Source organism: Terrapene carolina, unplaced genomic scaffold (assembly GCF_002925995.2).
Source record: "Terrapene carolina triunguis isolate 2854851 unplaced genomic scaffold, T_m_triunguis-2.0 Scaffold33924, whole genome shotgun sequence".
Classification (NCBI taxonomy): Eukaryota; Metazoa; Chordata; order Testudines; family Emydidae; genus Terrapene; species Terrapene triunguis.
In genome coordinates this window covers 124949-143611 of record NW_020698275.1, presented here as the reverse complement: position 1 = coordinate 143611, position 18663 = coordinate 124949, and positions in this window count along the sequence as shown.

The following is an 18663-nucleotide window of genomic DNA, read 5'->3' as shown; positions in this document are numbered from 1 at the left end:
GTGCCGCCCCAAGAATGGACGGAATGCCGCCCCTTAGCATGTGCCGCCCCAGGCCCGTGCTTCCTCCGCTGGTGCCTGGAGCCGGCCCTGAGTAAAACACAAAGAACTTGACAAAAAGCATAGCTAGAATAGGCCATTCAGCATCTCCGTTTAGGTCTGGGGAGGGGTGGCTGAGTCCGTCTGGTGCAGTTTAAGTTCTCCGCAGAAGCACCATCAGCCGCAGTTGAATCACAAACGTTCTGGGCACTCGAGGAAGGAGCTGAATTCACTCCCTTTTCTCCTGCTTGTGAACACTTGCCATGTGTTAGGACAGCAAATGGCCTTGCAGCTTGTTTGGGATAAAAGGGGAGATATTAACTGATAGTGCTATATATCTCTATCTCCAGATGTAGCCCCAAATCACTCATTCTAGATGGAAAATTTGCTTTTGCTCGAAGCAGAATGCGTTGCCTTTGATTTCTCGGCTTCTGTTTATTTCCAGCTCAGCTCAGCTCAGTTCATTAAAAACTTCGTTTGATTCTGATGTTGCAAAACCTTTTTCATCCCAAATTAAAACTCAGGCCGACCCTCCCAGAGACTGTTCAGATGCTGGTGACGCACAGCCTCTAGCTATCTCAGACTTACATGGCCCCTGTTTTTATCACATCTCTCCGTCTTTAATGTATGTATCCTCACAATACCCCTGTGAGGTAGGGCAGTGCTATTACCCCCATTGTGCACTGGGGAAACTGAGTCTCAGATATATTAAGGTATTTAGGCAACTCACCGACATTGAAATTAGTGGATGTAAGGCCCTAAACATCTGCGAAGTTCCGGGCCTATGTGGCTTGCCCAAGTTCACGTAGGAAGGCTGTGGTATAGCAGGGAATCGAACTGTGGGCTCCCAAGTGATTGGGTAGTGCCCTAACCACTGGTCTACGCTTCCTGTCCTTGGGGAGCTGTACCTATTTAGGGTCAGATTGTAACACCCGAGTCCTACTGTTGAGCAGTTGCAGTGACTTCTCCTGGGCCAGATTGTGATCGCCTTACTACACTGAATAGTGAGTCCCTTACTCCGTGACTCGGGCCCTACCGAATTCACAGTCCACTTTTGTGTATTTCATGGTCACAGCATTGTAAAAAGCTTCAGTGTCACGGTTTCGGATCTTTAAATCGTAAATGTCATGGTGTTGTAACAAAGCATGAATATGTATTTAAAAACAGCAAAATATAAACATGACAAGCCCTGGAGTCAGCATTTCTCAGACTGGGGGTCCCAAACAGGGTATTGTGCGGGGGGTTGTAGTATTGCCACCCGGGCTTCTGCGCTGCCTTCAGAACTGGGTGGTCGGGGAGCAGCTCTCTGGGCAGGCAGTGGAGAAGTAAGGGTGGCAATACACCATACCATGCCACGCCACCCTCACTTCTGCACTGCTGCTGGTGGCGGCGCTGCCTTCCGAGCTGGGCGCCTGGCCAGCAGCATCCACCCTCCGGCCACCCAGCTCTGAAGGCAGTGCAGAAGTGAGGGTGGCAAGATTGCGACCGCCCCCCTCCAGTAGCCTTGCAGTCCCTTTTGGGTCAGGCCCCCCCAGTTTGAGAAACATTTTGTGTACTTTTGTATACTTTTACCCTATATACTTTTAGTATAGTATATAGTCTTTTGTGTACTTTTACCCAATTTCACGGGGAAGACCAGAATTCATGGTCCATGACATGTTTTTCATGGCTGTGAATTTGGTAGGGTCCTATCCATGCATGTGCCGTTGAATCAACAGCAACTACTGGTGGAGGAAGGTACTAACCCATAGAAGTGGGTCCAGAATCGGGCCCAGGGAAGTGACTGGATCTAGTCCTGGACAGACCAGATTGTTCCCTCTGCTGAGCAGTTTCTCACATGAGTAAGCCCCCAGCAACTCGCACAGAACAGCACCCCGCTGGGAGGTTTTTCACAGTTGGGTTCTTAATTAATCACTTGGTCACATTTGATGTGCAGGTAACATCGATAAGCAGTTGATAAAGGGTTAATAAACCATGAAGGGCTGTTTTAATAAAGGGTTGATCAATGGTTAGCTCGAGTCCAAAAGATCAATAGGCTGCTAATAACCATATATAACACCGCTTATTGACGTGCTAATCGCCAACCAGTGCACCCCCGGCTCATGTCTCTTCCATGCTTATAACAGCAATTAATCATATCGTTACCCTTGATAAACTGTTAGTAAATTGAGCTTTGATAGCAAATGTGATCAATCGTTCGGAGACCACCCTAAGCGACGATCGTTAGGGCAGGAGATCCGTATTGAAAGGCGGAGATGCTGGGCGACTCTTTCCTCGTTTTTTTTCGCCCTCGGGGGACGTCTTTCTGAACCAAACCTCGTTACACGTTCGGAGTCCTCTGCACTTTCCCTCCTTGGTTCCACGGTGTGGTCCCCTTGTGAATCCCTGTCCCCGTGCTGGTGAAATGGCTTTTTATTAAACCGCAGACCCGGGCATGGCTGGGCGGTAAGCATGGCTCAGCCTCCCAGATCCACACTCCCGGCTCCCGCTGGGTGCCAGAAACACCCACCGCCGGAGAGGAGGTCAGGTCTGGGGATAGTGGAGCTGCAGTGCTGGTCCTCCCAGCTAGAAAAAGACAAAGGGCGGAGCTGGTTACAGCCAAGACTTCAGATCTGGATCCAGATTTCCGTCCTCTCCCATCTTCCCTTGCTCGGGGTTTTTTGCTCTCCTCCTTTCTCCTCTCTGCCCTGTCGCTCTCTCAGGTCCTGGTTTCCGCATCACTGGCCCACTTTCCCCTCCCCCATATTTCTGTGTCACCCCTTAGCTCCTGTCTCCCAAAATGGCCCTTCTGGGGCTGGGATCGGTCACTCCTGTCTCCCTCCATGCACCTCTCTGGGGCTGGGATGCAGGGGTCGGTCACTCCTGTCTCCTCCCATGCACCCCTCCAGGGTTGGGATGCAGGGGCAAGCCACATGGGCGTCAGAAGGACATCTCTCCCCGCAGCACCGCAGTAGTGACAGCAGTGACCCCCCAGCACAGTTCTGGGGGGCTGTGGCCTTGTGATTAGCAGCCAGGTGCCCCCACACACACCAACGGAGCTCTGGCCTGGCCTCCCCCCTTCCCCGGGGGCAGCCAGTTGGAGCCTGGGACGTGCTCCTGGCGCTGCTGTTCCCGGCCAGGAGGCAGACGGGCGAGGGCATGACACTGCTCGCCGTCCCCCTGCCCCTCCCAGCTGGCGGCTCCCACCAGAACCAGCCCCACACAGCCCCAGGGGAAGGACGCACCCCCCAGCCCAGGCCCCAGCCAGTTTTCCGGGCACAGGCCAGGAGCATCGGCAAAGAGCCCCTGGCCAGCACTGCACGCTGGCTGCGCGGAGCTGCAGGAACTGCTGTGCAATGGCTCCCTCTGTCGGGTCCAGGCAGCCGCAGCGGGAAGGAGGGGAGCTCAGTGCTCTGGGCTGGTCGTTGCAGGCCGGGCATCGCAGGGGGGCCCCCCACCCCAGCACTGACTAGTCCCTGCCGGCGAGGGAGGGAGGGAACGGGCGATCCGGCTGGCTTCCACCGCTGCCAGCATCTGTTCCAAAGCGAAGGGATCATGACCATTCGCCAGCCCACCCGCAAGCCCCTCCTCGCCGTGGGATAACGGAAAGAGCACCGGCTGGCGAGCAATAATCTCCATCCCCAGTATTGCACTCACCGGGCACAGACGGATTATTCACTCATCACCCGAAACTGGGCTGGGCCCCACTCGGATCCATACAACGGGCAGAGCCCGCTCAGGAGGATACTGTCTCAATAAAGGCCATGCCCCAAGAGACGGGGGGTCGGGCCCGGGCCCAGGAACGGGGAGTGCTGAGTTCTAGGCCTGGCTCTGCTGCGAAATCACATCCCCCTGCTGTGCCTCAGTTTCCCCATTTATGAAATGGGAGGAATGATGCTCACCGATCTGTGCACAGGAGGTACCTTCTGGGAGCTAAGTGCTCCTGAAAAGGGGCTAGGAGGCCCAGGGGTACAACCCTGAGACTGTGGAGGGGTTTACGGGGTAACACCGGCATCAGGAGGTGGTGGCTTCTCCTGGATCTTATGTAGGTCGTTAAACCCAGGAGTTCTGGGCTTGGCTGTCCGAGCAGACGAGAGGGGGATGGGGATGCTGAGAAAGGGCAAGGGACTGCGGGGGGAAGGAGAGGCGGGAGAAGTGGAGGAGGCAGAGAGATGGAGGCTGGGCGGCTGCAGTGGAAGGAGCAGGCCAGGGTGGATGAGAGCAATAGAGCAGACTACGTCCCAGAGCTGATGGCACCCTCTGGAGAGATCCCTCTGGGTCCAGGGAGGGGCCCAGCACAGCAAACCCTGCGCCCCTTTGCAATCCAACCTCGCAGCGTCCAGGAGTGCAGTCTAGTGGTTAGAGCAGGGCGTGCCACGCCAGGACTCCTGGGTTCTATTCCTGGCTGTCACAGGGACTGGGAGCAAGCGGTTCCCCTCCCTATGCCCCAGTTCCCCCAGTGGGGGTATCGATGCCTCCTTCCCAGGGGCCTCTGGGCTCTCAGCATGGAGAAGGCCAAGGTGTTGTCCTAGGCAGTGCTGGGGCCTTAGCTGGGAACTGTGGGGATAAATCACATGCCACAAGCTGAGAGAGAAATCCCCCCCCACCCTCCCAGCTTCATGTCCCTCCTCTCCCTCCGCACTGTCCCTGGTCCCAGATAGCCAGGCAGGGAGCACGGGGGGCTGCCCACCTTCCCCCTTGCTTGGGTGGGCAACATATTCAGCTTGAATGGGCCTCATCCACCGGGAGCCCTGGCCATCCCTGGGCCGCTCCTCCGAGTCCATCCCTGGCCTCGCTGCCCTCCGGCCTGGGGGCGGGTGGCACCCCCCATCCCCTCGAGGCACCACAGCCCACCCGCTGCCCTCCACTTCGGGCATCCCCCAGGGGCACGAGTGGGGAATAACAAGCCCACGTGCATTCAGTCCTGGATTTCACCCCCCGCTATTCCAGCGACGGGGCTGCTGTCCTGCCCCAGAGGGTCCTCCCTCTGCTGGGGTGAGAGTGGCCCCTGGGGTCCTCAGTCCCCTGGCCGTCACCCCACATTGCTCCCCCGCCCCTGGAGGGACCAGCCGCCCATTGCTGAGCCGAGAGGTCTCCTCCAGGTGCGGGGTTCACCCCACACCAGCCAGCTCTCCCCCCCGGTCCCTCAGCCACGCTGCACGCCCGTCATTCGCTCCCCCTGCAGCCTCCACTGCTGCTAATTCTCTAGCAGCTTTCGGGAGCTGGCCACACTGCGGGGGAGGCTAACTGGGCACTAGCCGGTCCTGGCTACCCCGTGACGCAGAGAACAATGCCCTGGCTCTCGTGCCAAGCGCCGCATGGGCTGCCCGCGCCGCAAAGCATCTCACCCACACGCCGCTCTCCTCTTAAAGGGGCAGAGCCGCTCCAAATCCTTTCCCTTCCCCACTGGCTTGGGGAGTAGCGATGCACCTGCCTCTGCAGAGGAGCGGGAGGTGGTGGAAAAGGAATGAGAGCGAGGGGCAAGGGAGGCAGAGGAAGAGGGAGACGGAGCAGGAGGAGGGTATTGCAATCAGCCTCCAACAGCTTCATTCACTTGACATCTGGCTTCATCCCAGGAAGGCAATGCACTGCAGGGCAAGCCCTGTCCACCCCCGGCTAGCCCTCCCCCCGGGTGGCTCTGTACCCCGCTGTGGCGGTCAAGCTGTGCAGCACACAGATCCGGGCCGCCCGGCCACCCTTTGCCCTGGGTTCCATCCCTGCCTTTGCCACCGCTTCACGGTGCCACTTTACCTCTCTGAGCCTCACTTTCCCCACGGGAACGTGGAAGGAGAAGGTTGTTGAGGGGCTTCATTCGGGCCTGTGCTGGGAGCTCCTCGGAGGAAAGGGCCGCGGGTGGGTATTGCTGGACCTCCGGGCCTGTTTGCCATTCAGCGTTCGGCAGGGCTGGGCTGATGGATCGCACGGGGGCTAGGTCGAGGGATGGAGCCCGGGGATGGAGGCTCCCGAATCCAGGTGGCAGAGACCTGCCTTTGTCCCCACGCTGCGCCAGGGCCCAGTGCTCAGACGGTTCTGTAATGCTTAGGAGTCGAGTGGTGAGAGAGCTGTGCCTTCTGCTCCAGCTGCCCCTCTGCTGGCAGGGGCCTGCTCACTGGAGGGACCCACATCCCCCTGTGGGGAGCGCAGCCACCCCCTGTCGGCTCTGCAGGGACCCCACCCTGGGCACCTCATTACCTGGGAAGGCACATGGGGGAGGGGGGAGATCAAATCAGGGCAGTGGGGGAATGACTGACACCAGTGGGTCCCAACCTTTTCCATCCCCGCCCCCCCCCCCCACCCCCCTCACTGAGCTGGCATCTAGCTGAGATCGCCCTCCCATCTAGCCAGGATCTACCTGGGCTGCCCCTCTCATCGAGCTGGGATCCCTCTCCCATCTAACTGGGATTTAGCCACACCACCCCCACCCCAACGAGCATCTAGCTGGAACCCCCTTCCACTTATCAAGCTGAGAATAGTGGGGTGGGCAGGACCCCTTGGCCCCTGTCTATGATCCAGCTGGGGGTTGTGAGACCCCATTGGATCGCACAGCTCGCTTCCAAGAGCTGAATCTATTTCGCTTGGCAAGACAAACCGCGGGAGGCTGCCCGAAGAGCCCAGCGAAGGAGGAGAGTGACTCAGTGCACTGACCAAGGGGATGATTGGGGTGAGACTCACACAGGCCAAACGTCCGGGGAAGGCCCCCAGAGGGACAACGCACAGCCAGTCTAGCATGAGGGGCAGGCAACGCGTGCCGTGCGGACAGAGACGGCATGTCACTGGGGACAAGGCATCGTCTCATTGTTCCTTGGGCCCCTCCCTCGGCCTGGACGCACCTGGTGGCTTATCCTTGGATCGGCAGCTTCTGGGTCTGTCTTTTTGTTCTGTATTTGTACAGCCCCTAGCACAGTGGGGACTTGCTCCTTGGTGCTACCCTAATACAATACACGTACGGCACGCTGCCGCTGATGCATGGGGAGCTCGCCTGCCCCAGAGCGAGAGGGGCTGGATAATTTCAGACTCTGCCGAAGATGGCTACATTTTCTACAGCATCTAAGCTTTTATTTACTTATTTTAATACCCGTCATAGCCCTCCCAGTTGCCACGCTAACCTCCCCGTTATAAATAGCTGCTGTCATTAGGTTCATTGGACACACAGTGCTGCGGGAATGTGGCCCTCGTGACGTTTTCAGCAGGGGCTGCAGGACTGATACTTTTTAATATGTTTTACTGAATTGTGAAATTATTGCATGTCTCGGCACTGACCATAAATGCAGGATGTGGCCACGTGCAGAGCAAAGACGTTGTTAGGGGATGCAGCCTTTTGGAGAGGCAGGTCAGTCTACATAACGGTACTGAGCACCTCTCAGCCACGGAGTATTACACAGCTGGACAAGCCTTACTGGCTCCATTTTACAGGTGGGGAAACTGAGGCACAGGAAAGGCTGATGGTCACCCAGCAAAGCCAGTGCCGGGAGAGAACCCATGTCTCCTGACTCCCACTTTTGTAATCTGACTACAGGATTAGGCTATATGGGGAGGGGGAAGAGAGAAGAGAGAGGGCTCGCATGCAAAGGATTCTGGGATACAGGGAGAAACAGCAGCTGGTTTTTGGGTTTTGGACGGAAAAATTGTTGGCTTTGGGATCACAGGAGAAAAGTGGCTGAGAAGCCCTGATCTCGAGAGCTTTGCCATCATCTAGGCTGGGCCTGCCCCGAGATGCAGTGGCACTACAGGGGGCACGGCAGGGAGACTTCCAGGTTGTCAAGAGTTAAAATGGCACAGCTGCAGCACGCTGCCAAAGTGCTACATACAGTCTCCCCCCGGCAGGGCCGTGGGATTTGGACGCCAGCCGGCGATGCAGAGCAGCCGAGTGCTGGCGTTACAGAGGAAGGTTAGCAATGAGCGGGAGAACCAAAACTAGCGCCGATGAGGGCAAACTTTTAAAAAACACCATGACCGAGACCCTAGGACAGCTGTGGGCAGGCACATGGTCACCAGATGCAGAGCGACTCCATTCCAGGACTCCTGCTGTCAAGCAAGATCGCCGGCAAACCCGGGAGAGGAAGAGAGTCAGCGATATCGGCAACTTCGTCAGAGGCCTGGTAGCCGAAAGAGAGGGGACGTTTGGCAGCTCTGCCACGACTGGATGGATGGAGGCGGCCGACAGCCCCCGCTGTCGGTGGTGATGTCACTTGAAGAAGGAGGCGGCAGGTAGAGACTCATGGCCCCGGAACAGAATGGAGGATCCTGGGACCCAAGGGACAGGCAGGATATAAAGCAATTCTCCCCCCCCCCCCCCCCATGGCCTGGATCCCCCCTGCCCCAGATCTTCACCCCATTTTAAATGGGATCTTTCCAAGGCCCCTGAGTTTGCTTTCATCCTCCCCCACTTCATTCCTGGGGCCTCTGGGCTTTCCAGCTCCCAGAAGAATGGGAAGCTGGAATTAGCAGTGGGCCCGGACTGCCGTATTCTGGTCCAGATTTCACCCTCCCCAGACATCAGGGTGTTGATGGCCAGCTTGAGCCATAAGGCAGTGGGAAAGGCTGTTCTTCTGGGCACCGCCACAGCAGGGCCAGGCTCCTACAGGATATAGGAGACACCAGAACCCCAGGAAGGTCTAGGCTGCTGGACACAGACTGGCTCTCTAGCTTCTAGTCCGTCCTGGGCACCACAGCCCCGGGACTATAACCGCTCTACCACTGCCCCTCCCTCTAGCCGATGGCTCTGGAGTGGCTGAAGGTGGCCCCAGGCTGTCCCTCGAAGTCCTGCTCTGATGAAATCTCCAGCCCAGCGCTGCAGAGTCAACAGGTTTCAACTCCCGGATTCTTGTCCAGCCCAGTTCCCATTGCTGTTCTCCTTCCGCAACAGAGAACCCACCCAGACTGAACGCTAGCACACAACAGCCCGGATGGAGAGGGCAGGGAAACCCCTGTACCCCACAGGCAGCTCTCCCTCTGATGGAGGAAACAACCCCAAACTTTGGGGCTCCACATCTGACCCCATCTCTCCATCATTCTCAGGGCACCTGGCGTCACTTCGGGATGAGTGGGAGAGGGGACAATGCCCCTGAAGCCCAGCAGGACACCACCCTGGGCTCCCATCCTAGAATCCCCAGGGAGTCTGCACCCCGGCTAAGTGAGCAACCCAATTGGCTGTGGGCAGCTTCACCGTCCCGACCTGCCTGACAAGTCCAAATCCTGAACTAATAGCTCTGAAATCTCTGATGGGCATAAATCTCTCTCATGCGCTCGCTCCATCTCCCCAGGGTCTCCACACTCAAAGTGCCTTTACAGGAAGACTCGGGCAGGGGGAAGGGAGCCAGTGAGGAGCAGACAGGCTCAAGCGGAGACAGAAAAGCCCCCAGGGGAAGATAAATCACAAACCAACCTTTTGTGCCACCAGCTAAAATGCAAACTGAGCCAGGCCCTTACAAACGCTCTCCCTCTCTGGAGGAGAGCAACATGGCCAGGGGAGCTCAGATCTTCAGCCACAACCCTGCCGGCTGCTCTCCTCCCCAGCCAGCCCCCAGCTGCTGGCCTTGTTCCTCTTAAGTCCATACATGTGCAGGTGTAGCCGGGTGGGGCTAGTTGAACAGGGCTGATTGGCCCGAGGCCTCCTAGCCCTTAAAGGGACGGGCCACCCTATTACAGGGTTGTAGCGAACTTGATCACATGCAGGGCAAGCTGTGGTTGGAAATGGGTCTCCCAGCCTCGAGAGGAGCTGGGAGCGTTCAAACTGTCTGATTCGTGACGGAGAGCGTGCGCAGGCCGGACTCAGGAACATTTTGGCCAGGTCAGAGGCAGGGGGAAATGGGCATCAGAATCGAACCAGGGGGTGGGGTCCCACTTTGACTTTGTGCTGGGGGCTTTGAGCCCCAGAGAGCAGCAGTCCCTCCCAGAAGCCTCCAGGGTAGGATTGTGCGTCCGAACTCACATGGGGGAGGCTTTCCTGCGCATGCGTCTATGACGGTTTGCAGTGGGCCCTCTGGCAGCTGGCAAAGGCGGCGAGTGACTCTGCGGGCACGCTGGATGGAGCGGTAGCCCACGCTAGCGGCGTAGCTAGCTGGACTGCGCCTTTCCCCCATATGCTGGCAACAGAGCACAAGCTCAGAGCATAGGCATCAGTTACGGCTGTCGGGCAGCACCTTTATCCAGGCTACGTAACTGAGTCTTAGCAATGGGGTCTACGCCCCATGGGCACCTGATGGACCGGAGGGGACTTTATACGCCCATTGGCACTCTCATCCCGTGCCCCACCACAGTGAGCCGTGCCAGGTAAGTGCTACTGGGAGGGTGACGGGGACCCGCCAGCAGAACCGTCCCCTCTCCGCTGGCGTCAGATGGAAACCTCCATAAACCGTCCCCAGTTTGGTCCGGCTTGAACCCAGGTTCATTCCAAGGGCTGCATTCCAGTTAGGCGGGCCTGGGCCTAGCCACAACCTGGCAAACTTGGCTTGGGGAGGTTTGTCCCCACACTCTAGCGAGGAGGCGACCCAGCTGTGAATTTCAGATCCGCCCGGAAGAGGGCGAATCGATCTCGTCCCGATTCTGTAGGTGCATTTACGTGTGTTTGTGCGCATATACCTGCATATCGCAGCGGCGGCGTTTGCAGCTCCGCTACTAAGGTTGGACCTACACCTTACTTGTCAGCCCTCTCACTGAGCCCAGTTTGATCTCCGTGTACCTGGGCTCGCCGAGGGTTGGATTGCCCGGCCTTCCCCGTTTATTACTGCTGGCTATTTGCCAGGTCTGTGCGGACACACAGACGGACGAGGTAGGTTGATAGTGACGGACCCAGGTACGAAATTCACATTTGGATTCTCAGCTCCGGCCCACCCCTAAAAGTCCAGGTGGGTTTGGAGCTGCAGGGCTGATTCAGGCCATCTCGAATTCCCCCCCGCCCCCATGCCGTGCGATCCTCTCTCTAGAGCGTTAGTCAGTCTGGCCTTAGTTGCTGCATAGCTTTGGGTTTGCGGGAGATGTGCCAAGTTGCTGAGCTCATTCGAACAGGGCGCTGAGCGGTAGCTGCCTCCCGTGTCTGCAGGGTAACGACGAGCGCTGCTCGGAACAGAGCCCCGGGAGATGATCTCTGGTTGTGGTTTCTCTCGAATCGCCACCCCTCAGCCCAGACATGAATGATGTTAGAAGCAGAGGAACTAGCAACCGACGGACCCTCCTAGCCCAGCACGGAGTTGTTCTCTTGTGCTCTAATCTCCTGGGTTTTTCCATTCTGCTTTTAAATGACTCGAGGGATTGGGGCTTCTACCGCTTCCCTTGGGAGAAGAGCCCACAGCAGCTCAGGGTTGGGGAATGGTACATGGAACCCGTTTGTTACCTCATCCCAAAAGCATCTTATGCCAATTTCTGTACTGTAGGGAACAACCAGAGATGGCGTAGATGGGACTTAACAGCTCTCCTGCACTAGACTGAGCTGAGAGATCTCTAACTAACCCATGGGAAGAGGTGGCCCCTTCCATCTCTAATAACTTCGCTCCCGATCCAAAGTCCCCTGAAGTTGAGGGAAGGATCTCCATAGACCAGGATCGGGGCCACCTGGCCTTGCATGATCTTTTCACAGTTCGTCTCATGTCTCAGCCTTGTCACTGAGGGTCACGCCCGGCATCTCCCTCCACAGAACCCTGGGCTAGGCCTAGTCTCCTGCCGTGTTGGGGTGTCACCAAATGTACGAGTGAAAAGCCCCAACTGCTCCACATGGGCACAGCGACTCATGGTCACTGCAAGCCCCTTCCACTCCTGCTCAGCCGGGCGCCCAAGCTGCCCGGATATAGAATGAACAATCCAGCAATGGCCCCCAGGGCACCAACCATGTGGGCGCCAACAGGCCTCTTCCAGCTCTAAGTTCACCGCTAGCACCCTGATTGGCTGAGAAAGGTTCTAGCTGGGTGGGGTCAACCAATGGGAACAATGGAACCAAACTACCTGCTAGAAGAGGAGAGACACATACCAGATGTGCAGATGGGCCCGGAGCCAAGGCCACCTTTGCCTGACCAGCTCACCCTGTAGGCGAGGCTGGGACCAGCTAAGACACATTGTGGAGGAGGGTGCTGAGTTCGGTAGGGTCCTCCCCAAATCCAGCCCATGCCAATGGCTGCCATGAGCCTCCAAAGCACATGCCAATCAACACTGAGCCTTTTGAAGTAGCGCTCAGTCACCATCAGCATGTCCTAGAAACCAGGGCCTGGGGCTTGGCGTCAGCACACCGAGCTGAAGGCCAAGTGCCCCATCATCTGTGGTAGGTGTGATCGGACACCTCCGCGCTCCCAGACCAATCGCTCTGTGTGTATCGAGGCGGGGGGGGCTGCCACCCAGGCCCTGCCTCAGCATCTGGCTCCCCTCTTGCATCTTTTAACAGCTGCTTGATTCTGGCATCATCAGGTCCTCAGCAGGGTTGTGGGGGAGGGAACGAGGGTTTGCCTGAGAGCGTGTGTTTGCGTGCACACCCGCTACTGTCCCACACACGCAGCAAGGGTGTTCCTGGGTAGGCAGGCGTTTGCGTTTGCTTGGGGGTGTTCTGTGTGTAGTGCGAGCTTGTGTGTTCAGGAGTGTGGACATGCATGGAGGTGCCTTTGTGTATCTTTCAATGGATGTGTGGTGGTGTACTTCTGTGTGTGTGGTTGCGTGCATTTGCATGGGTGTGCGTTGGTAGGTGTACATCTCAGTGTGTGTTTGTGCATGCGGGGGGGTGTACATTGGTGTATGTGTGTAGGTGGGGGGGGGGTGTTTGTGGGGAGGAGCTGTGCACTGGTGTGGGTATTCCTTACCCTGCTTTACCCTCCCTTTGTTCCCCTCTTCCCAGTCTCCTGTCTCACTCACCTCTTCTTCCTCTTGGCTGGGATGGGGACATAAATGGGGACCAGAGAATCTGAGATCTGGCCCCACTCCTGTCACGTTTCCGACTCTGTATCCTCACTATGCTTTGCTTGTATGTGTAGCGTGTTGGCAGGAGCAGCGCACTTGAGAAATGATTCAGTCAGGGAGACTTGGGTGGGGAGAACCAACTTTACTGGGGATGCACCCAGCGCCTACAAAGAACTGCACCACAGCTAACCACAGCACTTCTCCAAGGGTCCAATTCACTCAGTTACACAGCACTTGTAAGAATTTCTTCAATAGTGCCATCTGGTGGCCTCCAGTAACACCCCTCCTTTCTTACACAAGAAAAGAGAGAACTTAACACGTCAGCGGCTGATAGTCTTGTGATTTGCCGAGTACCCAATATTCAGTGTGAAAACAGAAGAGGCGCTCATAGAGTCGGCCTCTCGGGCCATTTTACAAGCTGCCCAGTGTGGGTGGCAGAATGATCGTCTGTGGTTTGTAGCTTCCTGGAGATTCTAGCGATGACCAATGGCTGTTCCCGAGGAAAAGAACTCGCCTCTGGTTGGGAAACAGAACTTCCTGAGGCGTTGTCAGAACCCTTTGGACCAGAATGAGCTCCCTGTGGTTTGATCCAGTGGCCGTTCTGCCTGCCCAGGCCACCACTCTCCATATGGCGCTGGCAGGATCGCGTGGCACTGCTGTGGCCCATCAGCAGCCCACACGCCCGCTCTCTCCCCAGCCAGGCTTTGGGTTCCTGGTGTAGCAGTGGCCCGCAGACCTGTTCAGCCTCCAGCGTTTCCTCTGCTGCTGGCTTTGGACTTTAACAGCTGATCTGTGGAAAGCCAAATCGAATGGGCGAGATGGCTTGTTAGTGGCTGTGCCCTGGGTTTCAGACCACTGATTCCTTCTTTGACAGGGTCACTGGCCTACTGGATGGGAGGGACGCAGTAGACATGATCTACCTTGATCTTAGTCAGGCTTTTCACTCAGACTCACATGACTTTCTCCTAAGCAAGCAAGGGAAATGTGGTCAGGATGAAATTTCTATCAGGTGGGTGCACAACTGGTTGAACAGCCGTACTCAAAGAGTCGTTATCAACGGTTCGCTGTCGAACTGGGAAGGTGTATCTAGTGTTGTCCTGCAGGGGTCAGTTCTGGTCCAGTACTAGTCAATATTTTCATTAATGACTTGGATAATGGAGTGGAGGGTCTGCTTCTCAAATTTGCAGATGACACCAGGCTGGGAGGGGTTGCAAGCACTTTGGGAGACAGGAGGAGAATTCAAAATGACAGTGTCAAATAGGAGAACTGGTCTGAAATCAACAAGATGAAATTCAAGAAAGACAAGTTCAAAGGACTTCACCTTGAAAGGCAAAAATCACAGGCACAACGACAAACTGGGGTAGAACTGGCTGGGTGGCAGCGCTGCTGAAAAGGACCTGGGGTTAGAGTGGATCACAAATTGAACATGAGCCAACAATGTGGGGCAGCTGCAAAAATGGCTGATCTCACTCTGGGGTGTGTGAACAGGGGTGTCATAGATAAGACACGGGAGGTCATTGTCCTGCTCTGCTCGGCACTGGGGAGGCCTCGGCTGGAGTCCTGTGTCCCGTTCTCAGCCCCCCACTTCCGGAAAGATGTGGACAAATTGCCCCATGCAGGCTACTTCCTGCCCCTGGTGCTTGGGTGTGGTGGGAGCTCACTGGGGTGAATCCCGGTCTCTGGGGCATGGCCTGGCACCCATGCCATGCTCACTGTGTGGAATCTAGGCTTCTCCTTCAGCCTGCCTGTGGCTGCTCCCTGGGCCAATCCCCAACTGAAGGAGTGAGGGGCCGAGCACCCTGGAAATGAGATCAGGGCGCTGTTTGAATGACTTCAGCTCCTCAGGGTGGTTCATCCCTTCCAAGCCATCCTGCGGAGTCCATTGTCCCCTCCTCTTGCCCTCTCTTAGGCTGCTTCTGTAGGATAACATGAAATTCCTGAAAAATAAATTAGGAACATTATAAAAATTAAAAAGAATTCCATGGGGCTCTACTTATTAGAACACAGACATGGTTTAGCTTCTACACTAGCTAGCCCTCTCTCAGGCTGCTTCTGATGCTATTCATAGATTCATAGACTCTAGGACTGGAAGGGACCTCGAGAGGTCATCGAGTCCAGTCCCCTGCCCTCATGGCAGGACCAAATACTGTCTAGACCATCCCTGATAGACATTTATCTAATCTACTCTTAAATATCTCCAGAGATGGATATTCCAGAACCTCCTTATGCAATTTATTCCAGTGTTTAACCACCCTGACAGTTAGGAATTTTTTCCTAATGTCCAACCTAAACCTCCCTTGCTGCAGTTTAAGCCCATTGCTTCTTGTTCACCTTAGTCTCTAAGAATAGAACAAGTTTTCTCCCTCCTCCTTATGACACCCTTTTAGATACCTGAAAACTGCTATCATGTCCCCTCTCAGTCTTCTCTTTTCCAAACTAAACAAACCCAATTCTTTCAGCCTTCCTTCATAGGTCATGTTCTCAAGACCTTTCATCATTCTTGTTGCTCTTCTCTGGACCCTCTCCAATTTCTCCACATCTATGCGATACTCTGATGAGATGTAAAGTTTTCATTCTGCTTGTGTGGGTACAAGCTGTGGGAAGCAGCACCACATCTAAGAAATGAGCCAGCCAGCTCGGACTGAGGCAGAGAGAGCCTACTTTCCTGCGGATGGATTCAGCTTCTAAAGAGAACTGCATCACAGCTAACGACTAGCACTTCTCCAAGATCTCGCTGCCCACACATTCAGTTAGACAGAACAATAAGACTCCCTATAATCATGCTATCTGGTGGCTTCCAACAATGGTACAATTTCTATCTGACAAACCCACCCTCTGGCTACCAGAGCCAGCTACTAAACTTGCACTGTCCAATCCATTTCCTGACCTGAACCCTATTGCTTAGGCCTTCAAATGCCACTAACTCCCAGTGCCATCTGTGCTGTCTTCCGAGGGCGGGAAGAAATAGGACTCAGCTGTAATAAACATTAGGTAGATTCTTGACTGAGGCAGCTGGACACTGATAGACCCTGTGGTTCTCGCTAGCTCTCAGATTCTGCCCAGTCTCTACACACAGGCTCTAAGTCCTGGCCTGGACTCAGCACTCATGGAGTGAACCACTATGTTGTCAGACACAGATTATAAAGGTTAAACATCCCTCCTGAGGTTATTTTGGCTTGTGAGGCCTTTAAGAGGCAGGTCCCAGGTCTCTGAGACCCAGTGTAACAACTCTTCCAACAAGCGGAGTTGGAGTCCAGGAACAATGCATAGATCTCTACATCCAGCGCCGAAGGAGCAGCTCCATCCGCTGGCAGCAGTACGAGGCTGTTATCTACTAGTAGCCCAGCTACTAGATGAGGCTGTGCCACAGTTTGCAGTAGATACGAATTTACTGAAGGCTTCATTGGGTTTAGTGGAAGGACCAGGAGGACTCAGGGATAGATTTAAAGTGATGGTCTCCCAATGCGCTCCCTATTTCACTAGGAGGGTGGTGAAGCACTGGAATGGGTTCCCTAGGGAGGTGGTAGAATCTCCTTCCTTAGAGGTTTTTAAGGTCAGGCTTGACAAAGCCCTGGCTGGGATGATTTAGTTGGGGTTGGTCCTGCTTGGAGCAGGGGGTTGGACTAGATGACCTCCTGAGGTCTCTTCCAACCCTGATCTTCTATGATTCTATGATTCCCTGCCAGGCTCGGCATGCCTATCCCGTAACAGCTGTAGAGGTGGCTAATCAGAGATGATGAACCTCAACAATTACATTTTTAATAATCATCTGGAATTTATTGAACATGCCATAACGGCCGGCGATAAATCCAAATTAAACACCCATCAGGGAGGCTTAACCTAAACCGTGGGGGAGAATTGAATAAATCGGACAATCATGGTTAGTGGCAAGAAGATTTTTAACTCACTGACCTCGCGGGATTGCTGGGGAGCAAACCCTGCCATAGGCTTCCTGGGTCAGCGCTGCCCTGGGCTCCTGAGTCTCCCACAGATCAGATGGGGGCCAGCCGGCCTGGGCTAGGATAATACCTTGCATTGATTTTTTTCTGAATGGAGCTTTGCACTGACGTCACAGCCACGGACCTCATACACGCCGGCCTTATCCTACGACCGCTCGTCTCTGTCTAGGGACTCGTACGGCCCCTTCAGCACAGGATCCGAGTCTCTCGGTGCGCCCCCTCGCACACTTGTCCAGCTCCTTTAGATTATGCACGGGGGAACGAACAAGCGGGTGGGCAGGGACTGAGCAGTGCACTGGCTCCGCCCCTTCCAAAGCACCTGCCCTTGCCCCAGATCCAGGCAGAGATGAGCGAAGATGAGATTGTGAATCTGAGTCGTAGTCGGGTCCCGGCCCTGCTCCTGAGACATGGCTGCACACGGCCCCTTGCTCAGGTTGGGCTGGAAAGTGGCCATCCAGCCCATGACCATGACAGGATGAATGTTTAAATCCCTGGACTGGAACCCAGGAGAGCTGGGACAATGAGCACATAAAAGCCTGCAAGCTTGTAACAGACCCAGGCAGGTACATTTAACACTGTCTGCTTAACCTGAGGAACTGGCTGCTGCAGGATGTCATAAAGGCAAAAAGCTTCCTGAGCAGATCCAAGAAACAGTTTCTGAATAAAATTGCAGCTGCACTACGCCCGTCACTCCTCATGCTCCAGGGAGGAGGTGAATCACCAAGTGGAGTCAGGAAGGGATTCCGCCTCTTCCCTGCCAGCGAGAGGGCTGCGTCGCTGAGCAAAGGTCAAATGCACTATGCCCTGGCTGGAGCATCCGCTGCAGGTCATTGGCAATGACAAGACACCGGCCGAGCTGGATCTCCATCTGCCCCAGGAGCCTTTGCACAATAAAGAGACTTTGGCCGGGTGGAGGAGTTCGGTGCAAGACAGACACCAACAGGAGGCGCTGTGGTACAGCGCTAATGGAGCTGGGTCTGGGGTCTTGGTGAGGCCGAGATAACAGAGTCAGGCAGAGTGGAAGCTTCATGGACACCGCTGCAGGGAGAGGCGACCCCTCTCCCTGGCCTTCCCTGAGGGTGGCGTCCTGCCCCTGGGCTGCATGAGGGGGCAGGCGAAGGGGGTTGCGTAGCCCCACGGGCTGGGAGCTGCTCTCTCTGTGTTATCTGCCACACAGCTCCCACTCGCAGAGCTCTGACGGTGCCCTCAATCCCGACCCACAGCCCCCTGCTAGTCCAGCCCTAGACTCCGCTCAGATCTGTTTCACACGTGGCTCTATTAGCATCTGGGCTTGGCCATCCAGTGACAAAAGGCACATGCGTCCCGGCTCCCTCCCCTGGGGCTTTGCTCCAGATGCTGGGGGCTGAGCAGAAGGGCTCCTGGGAGGGATAGTGAAGGCTACACTGTTTGTCGGCCCACAAGGAAACACTGACTGCATCCTCCATAGTCACTGTGCAGCAAACACAGAGGGCGGGATGGCCCTTTCCCATAATGCAACTGGCTTTTCCCCACCGGGGCCCTGATGGGAACTGAACCACCCTGTAACAGGGCCATCGCCACCCTCACGCCCTCTTGCGGCCAGAGACCCTGCCTCAGTTTACCCTCTCCGGGGCTCCTTAAATAAACTCCCCCAGTCCAGAGTCCCTTCTGGGTCTAGTTTATTTATACACAAGTCACAGCACTCAGGCCTGGGGCTCGTCCCCTTTTCCCAGGAGGAGAAACAACTTCCCGTTTCACCCTGGTTCTTCCCTGCGTTCGGCAGCCCCCCTACCCCGGCTCTACCCGGCGCAGTCCCTTGGTCCCTGGCTTCCTC